Here is a 19,394-nt window from a genome sequence, read left to right on the forward strand (position 1 = left end):
ATTATGCAATACTCTTTCAAAATACAAACATTTGGGAATCAGTTCTCATACACAAGTCTTAAGTGAATACTTGTGACATCATCCTGCAAAAGGAAATTCAGTAAAAATTACTATAAATGCATACATAAGGAAACTTTGCCCGGGGGTGTTCTTTTGTCTTTTACTAAAAGATAGGCTATATAAGAGGGTGTATGTGTCTTTCACATACTGGCAGATTTAGGAGAGTCTGAAGGTATTTACAACTCCTGACTTTGAGGCCTTGTCTTAATGCTAATTCCTTTACCTTTTGTTCTGTTTCCCAGGATTTACAGACTTCCAGAACAAGAACGGACTACTTACATGTAAGAGATCTTAGATAAGGCTGCAACTGTCTTCATTCTTTGCATTTTTTTGGTTTGTATTTCCTGCTAATGCAATTTGAATTAGACAATTACATTGAAATCTGGTTCATCATCATGCATATAAGTTTATGACTGTGGGTCAGTCTTCTTTGGAATTGCATGGGGAGTAAAAGTGGTCTAGCATTTGGTTGTACAAGGGGTCTGCACAACATGCTGGGGTCATGCTTAGTGGTCATTTCAAGCAGATAGGGAATTTGAAAAAATGAAGACTTCAAATAGTACTGAAATACAAAAAATATAGGTGGAATTTTGTTTTACAGGCACAGGCTGCAAACATGCAGTTTAAATATGCAGTTTAAATATGAAATTTTCTAAAAAATAATGTCTTGAAAAATATCACTTGGACCTTGATCAAAGTATCCCCAAGCCACTACTGTCTTCAGTTTAAAACTGATCAAAAATACTATTATAAGAAGTCTTTAACTGTTAAAAATTTTATCGATGAGATCATATGTACATTTAAGCTTGATCCACACTAAGAAGGAGCTCAAGAAAAAAAATTTTTGTTCAGAGTCGTGGGACTCGACGTTTTCCAAGTGCTAGTGACTTTAAGTGAGTATAATTTTTCATCTAGCACTTCACACACTGGCACTGACAGCAGTTTAACTCTGGCTACTGTGTGTTACATTTGCTTCACTGCTCTGTAGGAATACCTTATGAAGTCTCTCAGTTGGGATCTTTTCAGAAAACTATATCCCATGCGAAGAACAACAATTCTCTATTCCACTTGAAGGAGACATTCCTGAAACACCACCACTATAAGGCTCCTTGTGCAAGGTGATGTTCACAACTAGTCTGTAAACAATGGACCTGTGGGCTAAGTTGAAAGACTTGCCGAATTTGCTGAGGTAGAGGTTGCTGGAAACAAACAGGAGAAAATATAAATGTCTTGGTATGTGAACACCTACAACAACAATTATCCACTCCCTCTCAAGTTTAGCAGGTTGAGTTCCCACATTACAAAGCTCTTAGTTTTGGGAGAAAGCCAGGTATCAAATTCTGTTCTAGAGAGGAAATTAGAACACCAAACCACTTCGGTCTGAGGTATTGTATCAAAAATGGTCCAATATTATTTTTTCTAAAGATACATAGTCAAATGCTACACAGCACAAACTGGATGTCAGCTTCCTTTTCTTTCAAAGGCAATGTATATAATTGCAACTGCCTGCAAAGATAGGCAAGCTGTCGGAATGAACAGCTTTGGGAATGAAATTATGACCACATTGAAGTAAATATGAATTTTATTTTAAAACATCTCTTGAAAATAGTACAGACCATCACTATACAAGAAAACTTTAGAAATAATACATATAACAGGAAAACACTTTTTTTAGAAGTACAGTTACTTCACAGGGGCCTTGAGTAGCTTGATCTAGTGGGAGGTGTCCCTGAACATGGCAGAGGCATTGGAACTAGGTGATCTTTAAGGTTCCCTTCCAACCCAACCCATTCTATGATTCTATGATATTCAGCTATTTTACCAGATCTAAATTGTCATAATAATAGGACCAAAATGATTATAAAATTACCTTCATGGTGTTACCTTTATGGCATTACCTTTACAGTAATTCTTCTCCTATACATTGTAATATTAAGAAATCAAAGGAAACAACTATCCCTATACTCTTGCAACACTCGGTTGTTATCTTCTACCAATATGAATGTCATTTTCCCTTATTTCTAAATGAAAACAGATTCTTTCTAAGCCTTCAATTTTGATGAAAGTCCTTCTCAAATTTCAATTTAATAATTATGAAGCACCTTAAAAAAATCAGTGATTACCAAACAAGCCTATTTTACAGGAAGTGTTCCGACACCATAGTGACAGCAATAAGATAAGTAGATAATTGTTTATTTTCTCCCTTAGTTTCCTATTTTTGTGTTCCTTGTGGGAATTTTATGTAATTGAAAGTAGAGCAAGGCATAAAAGGCATAAGAACACTAGTGGGAATTTTTGCTGCATATTCTTTTCAATAAACATGAAAATTATTTTTGCCTGAAGAACTTTTTGCCTAAGTATCAACTTTATAATTTTTCTTTCGTCCAATGCATCCTTCCTCTTAATGCCTGATTTTCAATCTCTTATGTGTTTTATGATAGCAATAAGTAAATTTTCCAAGAGATCCAAACCAAGTGTCTGAACTGTTACACACAGAACCTGAGGCTCCTGAGGTGAGCTCCCAGCGCTCACGTATGAATGCATGTCAGGAGTTCATCCAGCAAAATTTCTGTGCATTTAAAAGATAACTGTGACAAGCCACACTAGCCTTTGAATCAGGACTCCACTTTCAGCTAAGTACTTTTTTTCTGTGGTAGGAACACTGGCTCCTTATGATCTCAAGATTTTTGGAAAAAATACTGCTGTATTCGGATCTCACAAGTGGATCAAGACCAAAGAAGATGACATTTGATCTTACACACACTTTTCCTAAACTTCCCATTGCCTTCTGCTGCAAGTAGTACTCATATTCAAACCAACAGGACTTCACACATGCTTAAAGACAGGCATGTGCACAATGGCTTTCTGAGCTTTAGGCTATCCTTTAAAATTTTATTAAATAAGAGAAGCTTGTAATCTGATGTTAAATAGTGGGCCAGACCCTAAGAACTAGTCAGCTTTTACTCAGTCGATGTGACTCTGTTTGACTGACGACCTTGGGGCTTGGCAAACCTGATTTTTGTGAGAAAAACTTCCTGTACATTATGTCAAAGCTGTTATGTCTACTAGTTCCTCTAAGAACACAGTTGATGGCCCTGCAGGCAAGAGCAGTAAATCAGTTGCAGATTAGAGCCAGGATCACTTATGTGGCACACAAAAGCTGCTCCCAATTTGAATGGCTCAGGAAAATATGTACAGTTGTGACAGAACTAAATAACATAAGATCTTCCTGAGCGTCAATGACTGCAACAGAATTTATCAGTAACACAATACGTATAAACTCACTGGATTACAATTCAACTTCAAATACTCTTACATTGTAAGTCATAAAATGACTACACAGTGAATTAATTGATTTTCTTTTTTTTCTGCTTAATGCAATGGGTTTGCTTTCTTTTTTTTAAGATGATAAGATTTTTTCCCAATGAGCAACTTGTTACTATGTTTATAAACTGAAGATGCGTTTAATTAAAGTCAGTGTCAAGAACAACTAATGTTCCTTAGTATTTTGGAGACACAAAACATAAGTCCATCAAGATATGAAATATACAATTATATGTGTAAATATTTTATAAGCCAGTTTGTGCTCCCACCTACCATTTTTCCTCTCTACTGCTGATGGTTTCAAAATCAATTTAAAGTGCTTTTTGCATCTGAATATATTGCCTCAGAACTGTCATTTGAATAATTCATAGCTTCCTACTGAAACTAAAAGTATTTGTTTAAATCATGTAATGAAAAAAGCAGTTAAAGTGGGTGGAGTCTATGCTGCAAATTTCTGAAACAAATTTATTACTCTGATGTGTTTCCAATGCTTGAATCAATACCTTCAGCTGACGGCATCTCACAAACTTCTCAGCCTTCTCTGGTCCCTCCTTCTTGCAGCCTCTCTGCAGTGGGGACACTTGCTCTGCTCAGGCAAGCTTTGCGTTGAATTAATTCTCCAGCCTACTTCTATATGAACGAGGCTGTGTCATACTCACAGATCATATGCACTTTGTATACCTGTTTCATTCACTGAAACAAACAGATAAAAATGGTACATAAAACCAGACATCACTTGGACATAGTCATTCCAAAAACCTTAAGATGGGCAGACTGTGAGAAGGAGTACTAGCAGAGAATGGAGATGAGGATCGCATCTGCTTAGGTTAAATTTCTGGGCTCTGGCAGAAGTGTGATAACAAATGGAAACCAATCAAAACAAGCTTCTTCTTGAGGAGTGTTATATCTTGCTCACATGCAGAGAACTGAAGCACTGTGTAAGGACAGCAGACACCACAACATGTATGTTCAAATCAGAAGCTTAGAAATCTCAATTTCTCATGCTAGAACACCCCAACCAACTAAAATAATCCCACCCCACCTTTATCCAGACCTCACTAGATAACATATGTAACTAGATCCAACCTCCTGGACGTCCTGTTTTCCTCCCCTTTCTCCTTGAACCTCATGGGGATGCAGCACATGGGGACCTCTCTCTTCTGCAGCTAATCTGACAGGTTAACATGGAAAATGTAATAAGATATGGGAGCACCACAAACAAGTGCTTTCTCTGAAAATTTGAATAGACCTTATGAGGCTTATTTCCCCATGAGCAAACTGCAATCAGATCTCAGTTTCATAATTCAAATAACAGCTTACATAACAGCCATGCAGTCCGCAGTAGTGGACTGAAGTCTTACCGTAATAGGACGTGTAACACCTTATCTTATCAAGAGATTAGCACAGAGGTTTCTCTCCCTGGATCCCACCCTTTATTTGAAGAAAAACCTTGAGCTGTCAAAATCTTTCAATTGTTATAACTTCAAGTAACACAATCACTTCACATTTCTTAACTAATGACCTGTACCCACATCTTTCCTTTTCTCTTCCCTTTCTCAGGTGTGCAAAGACATCAGGCTATTATGTTTAGTTTAATCAAGTTGGAGAGATACAAACATTCCTGAAAATATATTAATTTCTCCCTGCTCTGCAGTTCAATAACATTTGATTTGTCATGACTATAAGTTCACACACTTCAAAGAAATTTTAAAGTGATATCTTCTAAAAAAGAAAGAAATAAAAAAAAAATGTTGTTGTATGTTCTGCATGATTAAGCAATACATTGGGGTTTTTTTCAGTATTTACAATCTATTTTCAAGTCTTGGTGCTAACAGTTGTGAACAAAAATCAACAGAAGTATTGTAGAGTTAATGGAGAACAGTCTGCCTCCACCTAATCATGCTAAAACAATAGTGATGAGCATTCAGCTAACTAGCTCTAACAAGGAAAGACTGCTGCTGCCATTCATCAAAAAGGCCATTTGGATAATGAGGAGAGATGGCTAGTGACATATTTCAGCAGAGGAGGCTTTCCTACTCGGAGCTTCTTTCAAAATGCCAAATTCTATCAATTTAAAAAGCAGGCATCACAGTCTCTTTGGTTTGTTAAGCAATCTAGGGAGCAGACATATAAGTCATACAGTTCCATCCAAGTTGAAACAAAGAGCAAGAAGAGATACCTAAGGAGAAAAAGATGCTGTGGTGTACATACCATTGTAATCTTCAGTCTTCTGAAAGAAGTCAGCTTAATTATGAGCTACATGACAGCTATCAGTCAGAGAGAGCAAATCTCTTGCTTTCTGTAAGAAGTTACTAATCTGACTATTGTTTTACAATTCTGGTGATTAGTTAAAGAATGCGCATCTCAAGGAATCTGAATATCCTCAGCTGGACAGACAGTAAAACAGCCATTTAGAAGAAAAGTTTTTCTTCAAATAAATGTACAATTTCAAAACATATTTAGACCAGTAAATACTGTGTGCCAGAATAAAACTGAAGAAGTGTAATCTGTTTCTTCTGCTTTTGCATGTAGTATCTAATAAGACAGCCACTTTATCACAAGAGAGAGCACAGTTGATTTTCTGAAATAACACCAATAGGGAAGATAAAATGGCAATAGAGTGTTCAAGTACAAATTGGTACAAATGTGTTGTACTGGCTTGTGTTTCTCCCATGTAAAATTTGTAATTGCTGTGATGGTGAAAAAATGTATTTTAATTCATCGGTGGAAAATACGTAAAAGAATATGTCATTCTGTATGAAAAAGGAAACGAAGTTTATGTACTATTTTCTAGTTATTTGCTATTGTAGGCAGCAAAGTTGAAGATACTGCCCAAGCTGTAAACAGTCTTGACTGGTAAAATCACTGTAGGTTTTCTTATATTCATCGTTGTCATCAACAAATATGCTTTTACTGATAATGGAACAATTGCCATTTTGAACAGGGTTGCTTTCCAGACTAACTGGCAAGAAACACGTTCAAAGTTTCTCCTGCAACATCCATTGTCAGCTGCTGAAGACAGTGGAAATCAAAAGCAGCAGAGCTTCAGTTCCACTGCTGCTGGGAAGTCGGGGCCTTCTCTCTCCTTTGACTTCCCACACAAGGGGAATATATTGACTTTCTGAAGTGCTCACTAACAAATCTAGAACTATAAGGTAGAGAAGATGCTAGGCTAATAGGTAAAAAAGTGGAAGAGTGGGGCATTCAAAAAACCAAAAATTAGTTCAGGAAAACTGATCTTTATAGGTTTCTTCTGCAGTCTATAGAGGGTATGAAGTTCCTTAATGAAGTTATTCAGAACAGGAGCTTGCAAAATGTTTTTGGAAGGAGCTCTCTTTCTCCACAAACTGTATACAAGACCTATAGAAACTAGCTTCAGCAGGCTTCAATCTTGCAGAATACTCTGTAGAGTGATCCCACTCCTGAATGTCTGTGTAAAGGAGGTAGCTATTCTCTTCCATATCCAAAGAGTCAATTTCAGAGAAGCATTTTAGAATGCTTATAGCTGAAAATTGGAAAATCTTCTCAGAGCAAAAAATCTTTTTGCATTTTGCCAGACCCTAGTGTCAAGAAGGTTTTGTGTTCCTCAAGTAGAATTCAAAGAAGTACATTTTTCTGGTAGGGATTGTAAAGTGAGTCCATGACTCTTTTAAGGTTTCAGTCATTACACTGTCTAGAAACAAAGTATGACATGTAAACTTAAGGAGCAGTTTATAGCTTTAAAACCTGCAAAACTACCGTGCATGTGCCTGTGTCTCATTAATTGAACTGTATCACAGAACTGTGTACTTCTACTGAACATTCTCTGCTTGTGCTGAAGTCATTGGAAGAGGCTGATAATAACACTCAGTTTCTTTTACACGTTTGAAGGAAAGAGACAGCCCCATGGCTTGCTGTGTGCCATTAAGCAGCAGATAACTAATGTTATACCTCATCTAAAAACTGCTAATTGAAGCCAGTTGCAAACTCATTGACTTCTTTTGGCACAACTTGTTTTTTTTATGTGCCTTTCTAAGTTGATTATCTCTGTGAAAGATAGGCTGTTACCAGGGCTTATATTGTATATTCCTAGTACTGATCTATGTTTTCTCAGTGTTACGTGAAAAATTAAGAAGTAGAAAAGGAAAGATAATTTGCCTTTCCTTGTGTCATACATGGTCATGACTAATTTGCTACTAGAAGTGGAATCAAAGGAGCCTAGTAAAAGGTTCCATATCTAATCCTTTCCCACGTTCAGTCTTACCTTGATCTCCGAAATGCTTTCATTCCCTCCTTAGGGCATGAATATTTGGTAAGATAAAATTTACATGTCTGTATTTTGTAGGAGAGTATTGCACATTAAGGCAAAAATTCACAACAAACCTCCATAGTGAAGATAGACTGTTTCATATCTCTATCCATGCTTAACTATGCAAAAATCAAACTCATTGTAGCTATGTGTGAATAGTCACAGAAAATACATCTTGGCTTAAAAAACAGGCATGTGGCGTAGTTTTGCCTTATTAAAGCTAACTGTTTCTAATCTTTGCAGCCAATAACAATAACTCTTTTACTGTAAGCATGGCCTTTTGGACTATATAACATTCAAATACAAAACAAAGAAAACCTTCACGTTTCTCTCTGAGCTAATGATAAAACAAAAGTACAGGGTGGTGCCATGTTGGCAGCAGCATCAGATTGCACTGATCTCTGTCATTTTTGGCAAATAATGAATCGACTCAGCCCTTCTAAAGACCTCATATGAGGTTAGAGATATGCTATTAGTGTAGAGCAGAAAAATACTGCTGTGGTGTTTACAGAAAGCACTTGCTCAGATTATTGTATTTGAAGTCAATTAGAAGAATCCTCTGATCTTACTGGCATGTGTTCTCACAGCAAACGCTATGCAGTTGTTATCACTAACCCCAAAGAATGCAGCCATCCTGGGAGAATGCAAAAAACATTTGCTATCCATGTTGATGCTAATGGCTTATATATCTGTATAGCAAAATCAGATCAAAATGATTGCCTTTAACCATTATGCACACAAGCAAAGGTTTTCAGGTGCCTGCCAATTTTCACAGAACAATTCATATATATATATATATATATATATATATGAACGCTGAGCACTGTGGTTCCACTCAGTGTTATTCCTTTCCACTATACTTTTTGAAATATTGATAGTGTCCAACACACCGCCGCCTTAAGAAAGGAGCAACTCAAGCACAGAAAGAGGATGCTGGTCAGTATATTTTCTCATTCTTTTTTAGATTGTTTTTTTTTTAGATGGCTTTTTTTCTTCGTTTTCCATGCTCCCACCAACTCAGTTATAAGCTGTTTCCTACCTACTTTGGTGACACTGAAAAGCACTTATCTGTAAAGCTTTCACTTATACTAGTCTTCAACACCAAAACCAGGTTAAATGCACATATCTGCATCTCTTTGTCTCACCCATATAGACACAGTAAAATATAACACACAAAGTGACCACATTCACCACATGCTTGATAGACAAAAAAGGATAATCTCAAGATCTCCATCTTAAGTTCTAAGCACTAAAATATATGTCCAAGGGAAACATATTAATTTTCCTGAAATATAATATGAAAAATTATTATGAATATATAATTTTCATAATAATAATATGAAATAGAGAAATATTCATATTTCTGAATGTTATGAAATAGAGACTATGTCCTTTGTTTTGCCTTTCTTACATAATTTGTTACATGGGTTTTCGTAGTCACATTGTTTCTTTTCAAAGTGTCTCTCATCAAATGCTAAAGCCCGCCTTACCTGCTTAAGGGGTTGTCTCTAGCTACAAGGCTTCAACAGGAGATGGCACATCTGCTGCCACCACTATTACGTCTGAAAACATCATGCAAGGTTAGATCAGGTTTGTATTCATTTTCTCACGTGCACAGACTTTAATCTGATCGCACCATTATCCATCACAGATACCCTTATTGCCATAAATAGCTAAAAGAAATCTACACGTAAGAAACTTTTCATACGATAAGATTAATATTGCTTCAAGTGCTGTGATGCAACAATAAGAAATAAAAGGAGGGTTTTGATGAAGAAAATGAAATAAAGAAGTGAATATTCTTTGAGGAGGATGTAAAATGTTATCCCTAAGGTCACGGCCCTTTCAGTGTGCAATCCTGCCTACTGTTCCCAAACTCAGGAGAGACGTCTCAGATGGCAGCTTCATCTCTTCATTATGTGCTACAGGCACTGCTTTCAAGGAATTTTGCAAAACATAAAGAGTGAGATCAGAGGGAGAGGAGAGAAGAACTGAACTCTTACAGCTGCCAAATTTGTATCACATCCATTCTGATTTTGTACCCATATGAAAAAAACACAGGTTGATTTCAGTCTTAATTTGATATTTCCTTTTCTAAGCCTGAGATTTCTGTTTGTGCTGTTTTCTTTCTCTGACTTTTCAACAACATGGTATTATGCTTCTGATACAGAAAACCTCTTTGCCAAGTTACTGAGTTCTGAGAGCTCTAATAATTCATCACGGTATAAAATTCTTTCTATGAACTTCCAGACAGCTCTGAGGAATAACACTGAGACATCAGTCTGGAGTTTGAGTGTAAACACAGGAGCAACAAAGTTAGCAATAAATCCTGTTAAGTATAATAGAGTAAAACTTTGCAAAGCCAACACTTTTTCACTGATTTTCACAAACCAACAAAAGTGTAAAATTTGTTGTGTCTCCGCTACCCACTGTTGCACAGATGCAGACATTTAGCACACAATTTGCTATTTCAGATAAAGAAAAAAATTTAGTATGAGGTCAGAGTCTCAGCATCCAGCATGTTTACTGAGAAACAAATTACTTGCTTTACTGGTTCCCATTGAACATACTGAGATAATCTTTTTTAATTCCAGAAAATGTTGTTCGTCTGCTTTCTAAAATGATCACTCAGCCTTGGTTTCCAATATCACTGGTGATTTCTGAAAATTACGCCATTGCTATGATTCGTATGGTGATTCAAAACACACATTTTGAAAATAATATAACTTCTTCTATTTAGCCAATACGAACTATAGTTTTAAAAGTCTTGTTGGTAACACGGAAAATCTTTTCACTTGTAGACTGCACGGCCTACTTGGTAAAGTATCCTGTTCAGACAAACACTTATATACCTGCATCTGGAGAGTTGAATAAGCAATGAGATACTATTAAAGACTTATTTAATTGAAGCATTAATTCATCAGGAAAGCAAACTTTTTATCTTGCAGTTGATTATTTTAACTATTGACTAAAAATTTAAAATACTGATGTTATTAAGAGTAATGAAGGGTTAGCTTTCCCACGTGTTTATGCTTCTGATTGCTGTTAAATTTATGATCTAATTAAATGAAAATAGTCATGAATAAAAAGCAAATATTTATGTTATACTTCTATTCATCATCATAAATGAAGCAGATGTATGGGTACAACATACCAAGCATATCTTCAGAAGTTTATAGCAATAAAATAGGATAAAACTTACCCTCTTATCCAGAGCAAATCAATTTTTTGATGAGTAAGAATATGATCCACTTCACAAGACAATCTCATGAATTTCTTAGGCAAGCTGTTTAGTATTCCTGGACAGGCTATGCATAATAAAAAAATACTCTATTCCCCAAATTACAATTGAAAATAATCCACTTATCCACTTTTAGCCTCAGCTACCATGTCTTCTGTTGTTGCTGACAAATGAATATGTCCTTTGATTTCAAGATGAAACAAAAAATATTTCATCACCTACTTCTCCTTTTACAGGTATTTCATATATTTGGGAATAAAACTGAGGATTTTTAGAAAATCCTGAAGAATAAAAAGTATATGTTAAATGCTTTCTTTATTAAAACTAAAATACTAACTGAATAAAACAAATTTATTCAGAGCACTGATGTCTACCTGAGCCTGTAAGCAGACTAAAATAAAGTTCTGAGGAACTTTGGCCATTAATTAACTTTGGAGTTTAGATATGGTGATTTAAATGCCTCTACTTCTAATTATTTCACTATTTGTTCTAGCAGAAAGAAAACAACAACAAGAAAAGGCAATTAGTGTGATTATTCTACAATTCCTATTTCTAATGCTTTTCTTTCCGACAGAAGACAAAAGGCATCTTTTCCAATGGCTAATTTCAGTGGGGTTATCAAGTCATAATGATATAGCCAACGCAAATTTTTGCAGCTGCACTGATGCTCCCAGGTCTGCAGAGTGTGACAGATCCTTGAGCTGGTTTTAAAAGGTTTTTCCTTTCACCAGTTACTCTAGGATTTACATCTGCCAGAATTTGCATGTGTATTTGGGGACATGCCATACCTGGCATTCTGTAGACTAAACATACCACCAGCAAATATGTTCTCCTTTTCACTGGACATCTCATTAAATAACTCAAAAGACCCTGCTCTCGTTTTAGCTTTTTGATTGGTTCTATCCTTTTATCTTTTTATTCAATTCAGTTTACTGAACAGAGAACTTTGTCACATACCTACAGAAGCCAATGCACCACATTGACTATGGAACACACAGGGGTTCAAATGTAACTCATAGAATGGCATCCTTTCTAATTGCTTAAATATTTTTTATCTCCTTTAAATTGGTATGGTTTCCACTAAGGAGCTAAAAAAAAAATTCTTAGTTTAACTCCTGCATTACTCTACAAATACTGAAACCAGCCCCAAAAGTAGAATTTGTTCTTTATTTGAAGTGATCTTTTCAAATTCCCATCACATTCCTTAGGGCAGTATTTATCATTTATATATAGATAAAGAATGGCATGAAGTTCATATTAATAATGGGGAAAACTAGTACAAAACAAGTGACTCATAAGTCTTCAAACTATTCTTTTATAAGAGAAAATATTTATTACATATGTGATTATCATTACACTTACTAGAATACAAATGCTTTATTAAACTATTACAAAATTGGCACTAACTGCTAATTATGTGTCTGTGATCTCTCAAGAGCTGAGATGTTCCAGGATACAAAGACTTCTCTGGAGAACCTATTCCAATGCCTCACCACCCTCATGGTCAAATATTTCTTCATAATATCTAATTTACATCTACCCTCTTTCAGCTTAAAACCATTACACCTCATCCTACCACTATATTCCTCGATAAAGAGCCCTTCCCCATCCTTCCTGCTGGGCCTCCTCCAAGTGCTGGAAGGCTGCTATAAGGTCTCCTCAGAGCCTTCTCTTCTCCAAGCTGAACAACTCCAGCTCTCTCAGCCTCTCTTCATAGGGGAGTGCTCCAGCCTCTGATCATTTTCATGGGCCTCCTCTGGACTCACTCTGACAAATCCATATTCTTCCCGTGCAGAAGACTCCAGAACTGAATGTAGTACTCCAGTTGAGGTCTCGCAAAAGTGAAGTAGAGTTGCAGAATCACTTCCCTCAACCTACTGCTTACACTTCTTCTGATGCAACCCAGGACACAGTTGGCTTTCTGGGCTGCAGGCATCCATTACCAGCTCATGTTGAGCTTCTCATCCACCTGCACCCCCAAATCTTTCTCTTCAATGCTACTTTTAATCCATTCTTCACCCAGCCTGTAATTTTGCTTGGTATTGCCCCAAACCACACACAGGACCTTGAATTTGGCCCTGTTGAACTTCATGCTGTTTGCACAAGCTCACCTTTCAAGCCTGTAAAGGTCCCACTGGATGACTTCTCTTCCCCACAACTTGATGTTATCAGCAAACTTGCTGAGGGTACACCCAAACCCACTGCCTATGTCTCTGACAAACATGTTAAACAACAACAGTCCCAATACTGACCTCTGAGGAACACCACTCATCACTAGCCTCCACTTGGTGCATCCCTAAGTACTTTAGGGACACCTCTGCCTTTGAGTTTGCTTTTGTACAGCTGTTTCCCATGTTGTTCACCCTGCTGATTACCTGGCCCTGTCTCTAAGCAGCTGATTATCATCTGAGAACCTACATCTCTAAATGGGTGAAAAATTCTGTTCTATATAAAAAGTCTGTTTATAAAGTGTTAAGACTTTACAAATAATTTATCTCAGGTGCTACATGGTAGATAGGTCAAGACTTTGGTTAACAATCAAAATTTTTAACAAAAGTAGTGAAGACTGGAAATTCTGCTTTGTGTTAGATATATGTATTTCAACATTTGTTTTCAAAATCTCTATTTTGGGTCTTGTAAAACTCCCTTTGAAAATTATTCATTTTACTAATGCTTAATGTTTTCTTTTGATTGTGAAAATTCTGAGGTATACTGATGCTATTGTGTAATTTGTTTTCTCAAGAGAAACCTAGAATTTCTTTAAAAGAAAAATCTAAATCAAGAAGGTTGAAATGGAAATAATTTTATAATCTGGAATTTAGTTCTTAGCTGAGCTATGTGAAAAAGATAATTCCTTATTAATCTTCAATTTATAGTGCTAAAATTTTACCATTGCAGACATTGGCAGGAATCCTATTGTAGACAATAACTGAGAGATGTAGCTCTACAGATTGAATTAAATGTTATAGTACTCATGTTGTAAAATAGTTATAGACAGCTCTGAGCATTTCAAACAATATGTGTATTTTTAAAAAAACAGAATGTGCCCCATATATCTGAATACCAAATAAGACTGCTAAGCCAAAGAGATAGAGTTATCAAAGATGGCAGACCATAAGAAGGCTACTTCAGATTCTATTTTAAAATAGATCTGATCTGATTCTTCAGATGTTCTTCAATAATCTGAAGAAGAATTTAAAGAAACCTTTCTAATTTCTCTTGACAGACAGAAAATTAACAAAACAAAAATCCTTCTCAACCTCCAATAAATACATTTGCAATGACCTTTTAAAATCAGATGGTAAAGGTAGAAAAATATGAATCATAGAGTCATAGAATGCTTTGCATTGGAAGGAATATTTACAGGTCATGTAGTTCAACGCCCCTGCAGTGAGCAGGGACATCTTCAACTAGATCAGGTTGCTTAGAGCCCCATCCAACCTAAACTTGAATGTTTCCAGGGACAGGTCATCTACCACATTTCTGGGCAACTTGTTTCTGTGCTTCACCACCCTCAGTGAAAACAAAAATTCTTCCTAATATCTAGTCTAAACTTCCCCTCTTTCATATTTTCTCCATCTTTCTTGCAAGCCCCCTTTAAGTACTAAAAGACTGCAATAATTTCTCCTTGGAGTCTTCTCTGAGCCGAACAATCCCAACTCTGTTAGCCCCTCTTCATAGAGAAGGTGATCCAGGCCTCTGATCGTTTCCGTGGCCCTCCTCTGAACCTACTCCATGTCTTTCTTGTGCTGAGGGCTCCAGAGCCAGATACAGTACTCCAAGTGTGGTCTTGCCAGAGCAGAGTAGGGGGGCACAATAACTCCCCTCATCCTAATAGCAAAGCCTTTTTTGATGCAGCCCAGGATATCATTGGCCTTCTGGGCTGCAAGCACACATTGCCAGCTCGTGTCCACCTTTTTGTCCAGCAAGACCCCTAGAAAAGCTCTTGAGAAAAATGATGATATAATCAAAGATCATGGAGTCCCACTTCTTTTTCCTTCTGGAAAAACTGAGTTAATGATCTTCTCTGATCTTGTTTGTCTGTTTCTCTCTGTGTCACACCAGCCTGGATCTTCAGTCTCAAGACGTATGAAAAGCACATAAAATTAGCATTCTGCTAATTTTTAGCATGTCTGCACTTATTCACAGTTTTGTCTTACGTAAATTTTACAAATTCTTCATGTGCAATAGGGCCAAGTGTTTTTTACTGTCCAAACAATGGCCCAAAGAGGCAAAATTTTGTTCATTACTAGAAAGGCAGAGTCACAGCTTTACAGGTTGTTTGTAAATCCCATTAAGTTTCTAAGCAGAATTCTTCTTTCACAAATATCTTCCAGGTGTGATGGGCTGCATGTCATTCTCTCCCAAGTATCTCTCCAGATACATTACTGAGTCAATACATTGAAATACAGGAAAAGATTTTTTAAATGGTTCCTATAAACGCAAAAGACCTTAAAGAGCTATATGAAAGACCAACCGGTAAACAGAAGCCCTCTTCAAAAGCTGGTGTTTACATAGCAGGTCATTGCATTCTAACAGAATTTTTACAGCTTTGATGTGCATGCAGACAATGAAAGAAGTTGCCATAAGACATTATTGCAGGAAAAAACTCATCCATGTATGCAATTGTTTGTTATCAATAGACAGCATGTACTCTAATTTATTTTGACTTGTTAGATTTGATTCACTGCTTTTGCATATGTTTGCTTTAAACTGGATAATCAAATCTGGCTGTGTATGAGCTTAAATTTCTGCTTTCACAGATATATGCATTGACCATTTTCTGGCACCTCTCCAAAGGAAAGCAGACAGCCTTTCTCACCAACTTGACCCTTCCACCTTACTTTCCCTTTCTCAGAATAATAGACAGAAATTTTCTTTGGAAAGCTTAACAAGTAATGTACCCATCTCTAGTCAGACTAGTGAGAACAATAAGGTATTTATTAGTATTTTTGCCTCTTTGCCTAAAGAAACAAAGTGTATGTAAATATATTCAGTGTGTGTCTAACCCTATCTAGGACAAAGGTAAAGTCAGTGATAGTTTGATAGGTAAAGGTCTGAAGGACAGTTAATTTCTTCCAACTGTAAAGATAAATGTGCAGGAGAGAGAATGTATCAGAACTTCCTATAAACAGCCATGCTTGAGGGAAAGGCTGAAGTGCAAGACATCAGTGCTTTATACAGTAAAATCTTCATAAATGTCCTAACTGAGATTGTCTGTCCCAGCTATCAAAGTGGGTAGTCAACAAGTCAGAATGTTGTAGGAAACCAAGCTTAATTACTGCCAGTCCTCACACAATGACTGAGAGCTACTAGCTTGGTAACAGCTATAGAAGTAGTCTAACTTGTAGATTGCAAATCTGATCCATGGGAAGATGTTCAGCATCCTACTTGCAAGGGTGAAACAAGCATCTGTCATCCTGGTGCAGGAAAAGCAGTTGCAGAGGACAAGACACGGTCTCTACAGGTACTGTGACTGATGCAAAAAAGGCCCTCTTGAAGAAGTCAGAACTATTTAGCTTCTGAAGCTTTTTCTGGAGGCATTGAGGAAGAATCCTACCCACATTCTGTCTGGAGTTCTGGCTGAAGGGAAAGAAGCCCTGAGCACAGTTTCTGTAAAGGCAGGCTTAGTCATTAGAGTTGAGTCAGCAGTAAAACCCTCTAAGCTGGTTCTGTAACCACATTACAGGGTCTGCAAAGCAGTGACTAAACCTGCTCCATGGGACACAGAGACTTCCTGCCTGTCTCTGTGGGTCAGCTTTATCTATGCTTTACCCTGTCAGAGTGTGAAGTGCACAGATGAATCAAATCACGGGTTGCAGGCCAGGTGTCACTGAGGGAGCCTTTGAAGTGAAAGTGCCACAAGGCACAGCAGGTATAATCTAGGCATTGAGCTTCCCAAGCGGACAGCACTGGCTACTTAACTTGAAACATGCATAGAGACCATCTTGCTGGTGTTACCCATTCACGCTCTCTTTAGCAAGCCACCTTTTCTCTGTCTTCCTGGTCTGTAAAACAGGAATACTGGTAAAGACATCCCATATTCTTCACAGGACTGTCATCAGAACTACTGAATTTCTGATATCAGAGTGCACTGAAGATTTAACATTATAAGAGAATTGGGTATAATCCTAAATGTATTTCTGTGTTATTAGATATACACACATGGCATTATTAATATGTACATCCACTTACTAAACAACTAGTTTGAGCAAGCATGTACTAATGTACCCTGGGCAATGCAACAGTGTTCAGAAGACCCATGGAGATAGCAGCTGCATAAATTCCATTAGAAGATACTTCTGTGTTCCAAAGCTTTATCAACTTTATCTGCCAAAGCTGGGAACAATATACAAAATGTAAAATTCCATTTCTTTCTGTTATTACAGATTTTCTGACATAATAGTATTCAAAATGCCATTCCTGGAAGAAATGTATACGCAGTAAATAAATGCTTTTTTATTATCCTTTATTATTCTTGCTTATCTGTTCCAAAAAACCTTAAGGATTTTGTTGCTGTTGTTTTATTATTTTGTAAATTGTTGATTAATTAAAAAAAGTATTAGGCTTTTTTTCCCTGACAGACAGCCCTCATTATGTGAGTAGGCTGGTGGACTAGGGATAATTAATACCTTGGATTTACAAGTCATGTTTAATCAATGCTATTCTACTTTTTTCCAGACAAATTCTCCGTGGTCTCCGTTTTACAGATAGAGTAACTGAAATATTGTAGGAGCATAAATAATGTAGGAGGATAAACAAATACCATACATCTTAAGAATCCTACAAAAATGAAGGCAGATGAAGCAAAAAAAACCCAAAAAAACAGTCAAGGAGGTACACTAGAGGTATTTACTATTTCGTTAGCTAGTGGCTGAAATCTGAGACTTTCTAAAGTGGTTTCCTTTGACAACATAAATAAAATGATGGAACCTTTTACTTGATGACTTTTTGAGACAACGTATGTCTCATGTATATGATTAGTAGTAGGACTAATCTATGTTTGGATAACTGTTCTGCAAAACCTTAGGTTTACCTGTCCTTGCTCAAGCAATATTTGTCTCATGCATGTTCCTCAGCAAGGGCTCCCTGACAGCTGCTTACACCATCACTTACACAATGGGAACACCCATTTTTCAGTTTCATGGATTTCTTTATTCGATGTGGTCTCGTCAGCTGGTTTTACTACTCAGGGTACTTGAATGCTTACTCCACCCTTTTGTTTAATGAGACCTGTAATCAGCTTCAATTCCAATAGGTCATTAACACCTCTCCCACAGCAATACAGAGCCAAAATTAGACAGGTTTGTTATGCCTGTTGCAGCATGCAATGGAAATACTCTCTGCAGGTTTTAAAATGTCTTTATTATAATTCATGTTCACGTGAGCCATCCGCCTTGCTACAGTAGCAACAAAAATGAGTAGCTTCTTGTCTTTTTTTCTGTATGAATATGCCTTGAAGGGTATATCATTCTCCTGACCTCTGAATTCCATTTCATAAATATATGACCAACCAAATAAAAGTACTATAATGTATAGCTCCCAATTTTTTGGTTCCTTACAAGAGAAGGATTAATAAATATGAAGGAACTACATCTGGCTTAGAAAGTCCCTACTTAGTAACTGGTGGAATAAAAGGTATCATAAGCATCTGATCTTGTCATCTGCCAAGATCTGATTTTTCAGAACAAAATACTGGGCTGGAGGGATCCTGTATGACCTTTCTTCTATTCTTAAAGGGCACAAAATAGTTCTTACTTCAGCATGTGAATTTCAGCCGCTAAACGCACCTTGCTACAGCATACAACACCAGGGAGCAGGTGTTTCCAGAGAAGAGAGTTGATAAGTGAATAACACATGCCTTCACCCATTTTTGCTGGGTTTTTTACTTCCTTTCTGGGAATGAAGATGAGGCTATTAGCGTAACATCTGCTTACACCTGAGATAAAAGAGGAGTAACATGATAGATACAAGAGGACAGGATGTGGTGGCAGAGAATATATGGAATCATAGAGTTGTAGAATGGTTTGGGTTGGAAGAGACCTTAAATACCATCTAGTTTCAAACCCCCTGCCATGGGCTGGGACACCTTCCATTAGGAAAGGTTGCTTAATGTCCCAGGCAGCCTGGCCTTGAAGACTTCCAGAGAGGGGTATCCACAACTTTCTGAGCACCTTGTTCCAGTGGCTTACCACCCACATCGTGAAGAATTTCTTCCTAAAGTCTAATCTAAATTTTCCCCCTTCCAATTGAACACTATTCCCCCTCACTCTATCACTACATGCCCTTGTAAAAACTCTCTCTCCAGCTTTCTTGCACCTCCCCTTCAGGTACTGGAAAGCAGCTATAAGGTCTCCTCGGAGCTTTCTCTTCTCCAGGCTAAACAATTCCAACTCCCTTAGTCTGTCCTCATAGCAGAGGTACTTCAGTCCTCTGATCATCTTCCTGGCCCTCCTCTGGACCAGTTCCAACAATTCCATA

General features: G+C 37.1%; 1 long non-coding RNA gene across 1 annotated transcript in view; it reads left to right on the top strand.

The window, feature by feature from the left end:
* Positions 1-19,394, top strand: part of LOC128851015 (uncharacterized) — a 102,755-nt gene that overhangs the window by 76,884 nt on the left and 6,477 nt on the right. Inside the window, exon 4 of the long non-coding RNA XR_008448304.1 lies at positions 303-341. This is a non-coding gene — a long non-coding RNA (uncharacterized LOC128851015). The remainder of the gene's footprint in view (positions 1-302; positions 342-19,394) is intronic.

This window comes from Cuculus canorus, chromosome 1, assembly GCF_017976375.1.
Source record: "Cuculus canorus isolate bCucCan1 chromosome 1, bCucCan1.pri, whole genome shotgun sequence".
Classification (NCBI taxonomy): domain Eukaryota; kingdom Metazoa; phylum Chordata; class Aves; order Cuculiformes; family Cuculidae; genus Cuculus; species Cuculus canorus.